The 9,843-nt window shown below is 48.0% G+C and overlaps 1 protein-coding gene across 2 annotated transcripts in view; it reads left to right on the top strand.

Moving 5' to 3' along the window:
- Positions 1–2,132: 2,132 nt before the first annotated feature.
- The window catches only part of RAB30 (RAB30, member RAS oncogene family), a 40,878-nt gene continuing 33,167 nt past the window's right edge, over positions 2,133–9,843 (top strand). Inside the window, exon 1 of one of the 2 annotated variants that reach the window (XM_087721022.1) lies at positions 2,133–2,286. The gene's annotated coding sequence lies outside the window, so the exon portion shown is untranslated. Of the gene's footprint in view, positions 2,287–9,626; positions 9,646–9,843 lie in introns of those variants that run through there. The other variant, XM_087721023.1, reaches the window with a different exon arrangement.

Raw genomic sequence — 9,843 nt, 5'->3', positions numbered from 1 at the left:
CTCCACTGCGCTTCACAGAAGACATTTTACAGTACAGTAGAAGCCGTTTTAAGGCACAACAGGCTGTACCTTAATAGAACACCCCCCCCCAAGGGGTGTCTTACCCCCACAGTATTTGTTTCCAAAGAGTAAGTCATCTGTGTATCATGTTTGGTTGAAATTGCTTGAGGCGTTCCAGAGTTATGCTGGAACATACACAAATACATTTTAAAAGTTATTGAGGACAATTTTGGTCTTGGCTTTGCGGGCATTTCCAAAGTCTGGTTGAGATAGGGTGGGTGTATAAATTGATCAATTCATTTATAAATTGATTATAAATAAAATAAATACAAAATAAAGCCACGAAAACCTGGATGTTCTCCCAGGAGCCCATAAATGATTTTTTTCTATATCACGGCTACGATAAGACTGGGTTAGATTACCCCAGTTGCTATTAATATTATTTTTGAGTTTTACTGGAAGTCCTTGACTTACGACCACAAATGAGCCCAACATTTCTGTGGCTAAGTGAGACAGGGAGCTTTGTCCCATTTTACGTGACTTTTCTTGCCATATTAAGTGAATTCCTGCAATTTTAACAACACCGAGACAGTTGTTAAAATGGAGTCTTGTCCCATTTTACGACCTTTTCCCCCCACAGGAGTTAAGTGAATCACTGCCGTCGTTAAGTTAGCACAGGGTTGTTAAGCGAATCTGGCTTCTCCATTGACTTTGCTTGCCAGGTCACAAAAAGGGACATGGCGAAGGTCGTAAATATGAACCAGTTGCCAAGTTGTCCTCATCTTAATATGACAGAATGCTGCAACCGTCGTTAAGTGTGAAAAATGGTCACCAGTCCCTTTTTTCTGTGCCACTGTAACGTCGGTCACTAAACCGAGGACTACCTGCATGCAATGCTTACCATCCAGAATTGGGGCCATAAATGTCCGTCATAAATAATTTTTTTAAAAAAAATCTTGTTTGAACCGCTCTCCTCAGCACAACCTTTTTATCACAACCACTCAGCGAGGGAGGCTCAGAAATATCCCCCCTCCCTTTTTTTTAGGCATGGCAGCTGCTAGAGAAGCAATAACTCCAGATCCCATCATCCACAGCTCCCCCCCTTTTTTTTCGCCTCAGAGAAGCCTTGCGATGAAGGGCGCGGGCGCCGGGACTCGAACGCGCAACCTTTAGAACTGCAAAAGAGCGCGAGGGAATCGCTAGGCTACGGCTAACGTTCGACCAATAGATGCGCGTGGAACTCCTAAAAAAACCAGAACGAGGCGGAGGGAAAGACCCGCATCCGGGTCTTTCCGCAAGGTTGCCATAGCAACGCGCCGGCCCTTTCCCCAACCCCGCGCGCGCCTCTTTTTGCAGGGGGGAGGAGGCCGAGAGAGAGAGCGAGCACCTATTACGAAACGCGACTGAAATACTTTTGGCCCTCGGACCCGCCGCCGGGAGGACAAGAGCGCCTTCCCCCCACCCCCTCCTTGGGGAGAAGAAGCCCGTTATTACAACCCACCCCTTTTCCTCCTTCCACCGACCTACGAAGCGCGGCTCCCCGACGGCCTCTTCTCCGCTTTTTCAATGGACTTCCCAGCCGCGAAGCTCTTACTACGTTACCGCCGCCCTCCGCCACGACTCGGGCTAATATGGCCGCTCGCCTTCTCGGAGAAAGAAGCCTCTCCCTCCCGCCGGTCGGGCGTCTCGGTGGTTCCCTTCTCTCTCTTGGAGGCTGCGCGCCGCGGGGCTTGACGGGCGCTGTAGTTCTCGCCGCGCTCGAGGAACAGTAATAGCAGGCTTTGGAAACTCCCTTTCCCATGATGCCACGCGGCGAAGACGCGCCCGCCCAAAAGGCAGCCAATGAAAAGCCTCCACTTCCCTCCCCGAGCCAGTTCCCCCCCTCCCCGCTCGGAACCTTCAGAAGGATGATGTAATGGCAAAGCGGGCGAAAGGGCGGAGCGCTCCTCCTCCTGCGCTGCAATTCATTGTGCCGTATAAACCCAGGCAGGGCAGGGAGGGCATAGCCGCTAACTCTCCCCAGCGAAAGGGGGCGGGAGTGGGTGGGTTGGCGGGGAGGGGTAAAAGAAAGGGGGGTGGGGGCAGAGACCAATTTTAAAAAAAAAGGAGAGAAAAAAAAGCCCCAATCCCGAATCCAGAGTTTGGCATCCTTAAAGGAAGCTGCTGCTGCTTGCAAGCTTGCCCCCCCCCCCCAAATGTCCCAGTGACTTTGCTTTCAAAGCTGGATTTTCCTCCGTTTTCTATTCTTTGGCAAAGGGGACAGAGGGAGCGACAGTCCCCAACCAGGTGAGTCCCGTCGCTTGCTTTCTATAGATATATAGATATATAAATGCATGGGTGGGTTATATCTATCTGTCTAATCTCTATCTCTTTTACTCTTTCTTTTTCTCTTCCTTTCTCTTCCTATCTTTTTCTCTTTCTATCCTTTCTTTCTCTTTCTCTTTTTTCTTTCTTTCTATATCTATTTATCTGCCTGCATGTCTGTTTTATCTATATCTATAGCTACATCATCTATATCTATATATCTTTCTATTTCCATCTTTCTATATCTTTCTTTTTCTTTTTCAATCTTTCTCTTTCTATCTTTTTCTCTTTCTATCCTTTCTCTTTCTATTTTTTCTTTCTTTCTATATCTATTTATTTGTCTGTCTATCTGCCTGCATGTCTGTTTTATCTATCTCTCTATAGCTACATCATCTCTATCCTCTATATCTATATATCTTTCTATTTCCATCTTTCTATATCTTTCTCTTTCTTTTTCAATCTTTCTCTTTCTATCTTTTTCTCTTTCTTTTCTATCTATCTATCTATCTATCTATCTATCTATCTATCTATCTATCTATCTATCTATCATCTATCAATCATCTTTATTGGGGGCTGCTGTGTCTTTCCCGGCTCTCCTTTCTGGGGTGTTTTAAAATTTAAAAATCAGCTTGGGCTGTCTTGAGCTTGTGAAACCTAACCTTCTGCTGGCGTCGCAACAGGGGACGCTTTGTCTCCTGTGGTTTTTTTTTTAGGGGGGGGGGGGAAGAGAGGAGACGCAGCATCACCCCGAAGTTTGAAAATTGGTAGGGATATTCGGGATTGGTCTCCCCTTTCTTGGATGTGAGAGCAATGTCCCTTTCTGAGCTACTTAGCTTGGGAGTTTATCCAAGGATAGATTGCCCTTCCTTCCTTCCTTCCTTCCTTCCTTCCTTCCTTCCTTCCTTCCTTCCTTCCTTCCTTCCTTCCTCCCTCCCTCCCTCCCTCCCTCCCTCCCTCCCTCCTTCCTCCCTTCTCCCTTCCTTTCTTTCCATCCTTCCTTCCTCCCTGTCTTCCTTCCTTGCTACTACTCTCCCTCCCTTCCTCTCCTTCCTTCCTCTTTCCTTCCTCCCTCTCTCTCTCTGTCTTCCTTGCTACTATCCTCTCATCCTCCTTTCCTCTCCCTTTCCTTTCCTCTCCTTCCTTTCCTCCTTCCTTTCCTCCTCCCTCCTCCATTTCTCTCCTTCCTTCCTTCTTCTCTGTCTTCCTTGCTACTATCCTCTCTCCCTCCCTCCCTTCCTTCCAAATGCAGACCCTGCAGAAAAGGGACTTGGCTGCAGAAAACGCATGGGGCGGGCAGCCGCGTTTTCTTCCCAGCTCCCCTCCCTCTTTCTTTTCCCCTTCCAGATGTTGGGGTGGGAGTCTCGGGGCCTGCTGGGGGGCCTGCTGGAAGAACGGGTGGCGGTATCGATTGGTGTTGCCAGGTGGGGATATGGGAGGGGGGAAAGGGAGGAGGGAGAAAATGACACGTTGGATGATTTGGGGGGGGGCAATGAGTGTGAATTGGGGGGGGGGCAATGGGTGTGAATTGATGACACCTTATAAAACCCGGCTCCTGGTCCTTTCCCCATCCTTTCATTGCTGGTTGCTTTGATGTCGAAATGCAGAAGATTGCCCTGTGTTTTCTCCCTTCTGTCCTTTTTCAAAGGTGACAGACGTGACATTTTTTTTAAAAAAAAAACAAGCCAGCTTCATCACATGAGTTTATCTACTCTGGAGTAAATCCCAGTAAGTTCTGGGGATCCTTAAAAAAAAAGCCAGCCTTTTAAAACTGTCTTGCAATGGAGTCTGCCTTTGCTCTCTGCCCATAAATGCCCAACACAACCTCACAGCTGGGTGTCAAGGGGGGACTACTACAGTTGTAAAGGAAGAGCAGTTAGCCCATAAAGAGGCCCCCTTGCAAAAAAAATGGTGGGATTTGGCTTTGCTCTGGAGGTAAAATCCGACTTGGAACTTGGCGCTTTTTCTACTTCCAGCGGGTTTAAAAAGGTTGTAATCTTAACAGGAGAAATTGCAGAGGATTAAAAGATTCCTGCTTCAGAGGCTTTGTAGAGGTTTGAAGAAATAATAATAATAATAATAATAATAATAATAATAATAATAATAATAATAATAATAATACTTTATTTGTCAGTGCACAACATGTGTACAATGAGATTGGTTGAGCTCTCTCAATGCACAAATTGTCAGAAAGCTCTTTCTCCTGCCTCCGTTTTTGCAAATTTTCTTCTTCAACCCTCTGACTTTGATTAGTTTCAAATGGATCCCAGTCAAATCATAAACGAAGGAGGTTTGCTGTGATAACAGTGGGTGGGTCCTTTATTTTTGGGGCGGGGGAAGGACATGCAATGCAGTTGGCCACCAGCTGAAATGGTGACTTTGAAGAGAGACAGTCTGAGGAGGGAGAAGAGCAAACACGAAGAGAGTGAAGAACGGGTTGATCTTGGCTTCTCTCAAAACGGCCTGCGGAAGTTCTCAGTCACATCTTTTCAGTCTGTTCGAAAGAGGTTTTTTCCCCCCGCCCCTCCCCAAAGTTGGCAGCTGTGACCCACTCTTTGTTTAGTTGCAAGGAACTGCTTTGAATTCGCCACAACTTCTAAACATTGCAGTGTTTCAACAGTGTGAGGTCATGAGTGCTCAGCAATCCTGGCCTGACAATAGCATCAACCTTGTCCTTTAGAATAGAATAGAATAACAGAGTTGGAAGGGACCTTGGAGGTCTTCTAGTCTAACCCCCTGCCTAGGCAGGAAACCCTACACCACTTCAGATAAATGGCTATCCAACATCTTCTTAAAGACTTCCAGTGTTGGGGCATTCACAACTTCTGGAGGCAAGTTGTTCCACTGATTAATTGTTCTGACTGTCAGGAAATTTCTCCTCAGTTCTAAGTTGCTTCTCTCCTTGATTAGTTTCCACCCATTGCTTCTTGTCCTGCCCTCAAGTCCCTTGGAGAATAGCTTGACTCCCTCTTCTTTGTGGCAACCCCTGAGATATTGGAAGGCTGCTATCATGTCTCCCCATGTCCTTCTTTTCATCAAACTAGACATACCCAGTTCCAGCAACTGTTATTCGTATGTTTCAGCCTCCAGTCCCCTAATCCTCTTTGTTGCTCTTCTCTGCACTCTTTCTAGAGTCTCCACATCTTTTCTACATTGTGGTGACCTAAACTGTATGCCGTATTCCAAGTGTGGCCTTTCCAAGGCCTTATAAAGTGGTATTAACCCTTCACATCATCTTGATTCTATCCCTCTGTTGATGCAGCCTAGGACTGTGTTGGCTTTTTTGGCAGCCCTATGGGATAGGGCTGGATGGCGTTTTTTGTTTTTGTTGTTGTTGGTTACAAAGTCGTGTCCGACCCATGGACAACATTTCTCCAGGTCAGGGATGGCTTAACCTTTTTGTCTTCACGTGCCGGAAGCTCATGTGTGCGTGCGACAGGGAGCGTGTGTGTGCTCACACCCATCATGTGATTCACGTGCGACCTCCCTGTGTGCCCCGCCCCACTTCAATAGCAATAGCAGTTAGACTTATATGCCGCTTCATAGGGCTTTCAGCCCTCTCTAAGCGGTTTACAGAGTCAGCATATCGCCCCCACAATCTGGGTCCTCATTTCACCCACATCGGAAGGATGGAAGGCTGAGTCAACCTTGAGCCGGTGAGATTAGAACCGCTGAACTGCAGATAACAGTCAGCTGAAGTGGCCTGCAGTACTGCACCCTGACCACTGCGCCACCTCGGCTCTATATATTGCACATGCATGTGCAATCCCCTCCTGCTCCCCCCCCTGCACGTGCGTGCATGACCCCTCCTCCATGGGTCATTTTTGGCCTAGCAGGCCTCCCTGAATTCTCCTGGGACCAAAAATCAGCTGGTTGGTGGGAGGTATCCCACAAAGGTTCGCCATCACGGCTCCAGGCCTTCCTGTCCTCTACCATCCTCCGGAGTCCATTTAAGCTCACGCTGACTGCTTCAGTGACTCCATCCAGCCATCTCATTCTCGTTCCCTTCTTCTTTTGCCCTCCATCTTTCCCAGCATGAGGTTCTTCTCCAGGGAGTCCTTCCTTCTCATTAGGTGGCCAAAGCCTTTGAGTTTCCTCTTCAGGATCTGGCCTTCTAAAGAGCAGTCAGGGTTGATCTCCTCTAGGACTGACCGCTTGGATGGCCTTGCAGTCCAAGGGACTCAATGCAGGAGTCTTCTCCAGCACCAGAGTTCAAAGCCCAAGGAGGGGAGAAGGAGGAGAAATGGAAAGGGGGAAAGGGTGAAGGAGGAGAAGGGGGAATGGAAAGTGGCAGGGAAGAGGAAGAGGGAGGAGGAGGAGGTAGAAGAGGAAAGGGAAGAGGAAGAAGAGAAGAAATGGAAGGAGGAACAGGAAAAATGGAGAAGGAGGAAAGGAGAGGGAGGAGAAATGGAAAGGGAGTTCATTTAAGCTCATGCCTGCTGCTTCAGTAACTCCATCCAGCCACCTCCTTCTCTGCCGTCCCCTTCTTCTTCTTTTGCCCTCCATCTTTCCCAGCATGAGGCTCTTCTCCAGGGAGTCCTTCCTTCTCATTAGGTGGCCAAAGTCTTTGAGTTTCCTCTTCAGGATCTGGCCTTCTAAAGAGCAGCCAGGGTTGATCTCCTCTAGGACTGACCGGTTGGATGGCCTTGCAGTCCAAGGGAAAAATCGTCGTGAAACACTTTTTCAGAGCCATTGTAACTTTGGTCACTAAATGAACTGTTGTAAGTCGAGGACTAGCTGTATTCACTTTCGGCTCGGCCTGATTTGGTGTTCAGCATTGAGCGGCGGTGATGCAGTGGTTAGAGTGCGGTACTGCAGGCTACCTCTGCTGACTGTCGGCTGCCTGAAATTTGGCAGTTCGAATCTCACCCGGCTCAAGGTTGACTCAGCCTTCCATCCTTCCGAGGTTGGTAAAATGAGGACCCAGATTGTTGGGGGCAATACGCTAACTCTGTAAACTGCTTAGAGAGGGCTGCAAAGCACTGTAAAGCAGTATATAAGTGCTATTTTTGTCTCTGTCTGTCTCTCATCCATCCATCCATCATCAAGAGCTGTGGCAGCGCAGTGGTTGGAATGCAGTATTGCAAACTAACTCTGCCCACTGCCAGGAGTTCGATCGTGACCAGTTCAAGATTAACTCAGCCTTCCAAGGTGGGTAAAAGAAGCGCTGGCAGAGTTGGGCCTGTGTTCTAATCCAGCTTTCAGGATTCTTCTCCTAATATGTCTGATTCACAGGGAAGAAACTTTTGCCAAACCTTTGCCTCTTAAAACAAAACCCCAAGTTGTTTTTTTACTTTAATTAGCTTGATACCCGTGCTTTGCAGTGAAACTCTGTGATCGGGCTACGTAGGAGAAATTCCATTCACAATCCGTTGGCTCAGTGGTGGTCGGTGATTGAAACACATAAGGGAATATCGCTCCTGCCACCTTGAGTCTGGAAGCAGTTCCATAAGTGGAAGGCGTAGATATTTTGGTGAGGTACCGATGTTTAGTACTGTAAGGAGCCTCAGACCGCTCCTGAGTGAAGGAGTGGAACGTCTGCCAGTTTGAACTGAGGTAACGGAATGTGAGGCAACTGGCAGTTGGAACAGAGTTCTTTTCAGGTGGGGAGGGGGAGTAGAATGTCCAACTCCTTAGCATCAGAGCGTGTTAATATAAGCCAACTGGCAGTTGGAACAGAGTTCTTTTCAGGTGGGGAGAGGGAGTAGAACTCCTTAACATCACCGTGTGTTAATTACTGTATAAGAAATACTAATGATTTGATGGTCATTTTGGGAACCCCTTTCTTAGCAAGCACCAAGAAGCCAAGAGGAATCTATACGTGCCAAATTTGAAGTTTGTAGGCTTTACGGTTCTGGAGATTTTGTGATGAGTGAGTGGTATTTGCCTTTTATATATACTGATAAAGAGAGACAGAGAAAAAAAAAATTAGAAAGTTGGTTGGGCCGGCGAAGTTCCTTTCATTCTTTGGGCTAACACTGCGGCTTTTCATCCTTCCACTGAAGCCCCTTCTGGTGAGAAGCCAAAGTTGGAATTTGTTTCACTGGAAACCAATGAAGCTTTTCACACTTTGTCTTTAGGATCAACGCCCAGGAAGCTGGGAGGTCTTCTCCCCATAACTACTTTGAAAAGAAGGGTGGGGGAAGGATTCAGCAAGAATGAGGAGGCAAGCAGACGGTTTTATTAACCTGCCTTCTGCCCCATATCTTGCTATGCAATTCAAGGCTGAAGCGAAAACTCTGGAAAAACAGAATAACAGAGGTATTAATAACAGAGTTGGAAGGGACCTTGGAGGTCTTCTAGTCCAACTGTTAGGAGACCCTATATCAGTGATGGTGAACCTTTTTTCGGCCGCGTGCCAAAAGCAGGGGGAGCTCGGGGGGGGAAGGGATCGTACGCTGGTGTGCCACACCCATAATACTCTGTGCGCGACCATATGAATGTGTGTGAGACACCTCCCCCCCCCCGCACAAGCATGTGTGTGCGACACCTGCTCCCCTCCCACTTTTGGCGACCCAGAGGCTTTCTATGAGCCTGGGGAGGGCAAAAAGGGCCTTTCCTCCCCCCCCCCCGGAGGCGTTCCGGAGGGCGACTAATGGCCCTACGAGCAGACCGGAAGTTCCAGTTTTCACATTGGGTTGTTTTTCAGCCCGCTTCAGTGGTTAGAATGCAGTATTGCAGGCTAATTCAGTCCCCTGCCAGGAGTTCGATCCTGACCGGCTCCAGGTTGACTCGGCCTTCCATCCTTCTGAGGTCGGTAAAATGAGGACTCAGGTTGTTGGGGGGGGCAAATAGGCTGACTCTGTAAACCGCTTAGAGAGGGCCGTAAAGCACTGCGCAGCGGCATATAAGTCTAAAGTGCTATGGCTATTCTTTAGAGTCGTTTAGATTGAGCAGGCTTTAATGCGCCGAAATGCATAGGACAGCAGGGTGTTGCGTAATCTGCAGTCTGAGGGATTTTTGGCATCGGTGCCTTCGCTGTGTGTGGATATCTGGAATTGAATCCATGGGCCCCAAACGCCAGATCCATTCCAGCTGCTGTTTCTTGTTAGGACCGCAAAGATTTATTTGAATTCATCTCTTGTGTAACCGACATTGTTTTGTCCCTTGGCAAACTTCTTGTTCGTGTGTGTGTGTATGTTGTGTGTGTGTGTGAGATTGCACGACACGAGAGCTGGCTGAACAATGACATCCCCTTTTCTTTGAGTTGTCCAAATTTGTAGACACTGCCAGAGTGGCTAATCTGCTGTTAACATGCGGCTTGATATTTTTTGATCTTGTATGTGCCGTTCAGAGATGGGTTTCACGTAAATTTTACCACCGGTTTCGCCGCGCACTGAAAATGTGAGCACATGCAGTTTGCACGCATACGCACGGCTTAGAAAACGTGGCTAAATGGGGCAGCATAGCAGTGGGGCGGGGAGGGGGGGTGCAGGTGGGCACTACTGGTTTGTGAGAACCGGTTCGAACCGGCTGAATACCATCGTTGGTGCCGTTTTTGTGTGCCAAAAAGCGTCTTTCGTTGTAATGAGATCGGATCTC

This window comes from Thamnophis sirtalis, unplaced genomic scaffold, assembly GCF_051295495.1.
Source record: "Thamnophis sirtalis isolate CommonGarterSnake01/CBP01778 unplaced genomic scaffold, rThaSir2_p1.2 scaffold_8, whole genome shotgun sequence".
NCBI classification, from domain to species: Eukaryota; Metazoa; Chordata; class Lepidosauria; order Squamata; family Natricidae; genus Thamnophis; species Thamnophis sirtalis.
Note: the sequence above shows the minus strand (reverse complement) of the source record. Positions and strands in the feature narration are given on the sequence as shown.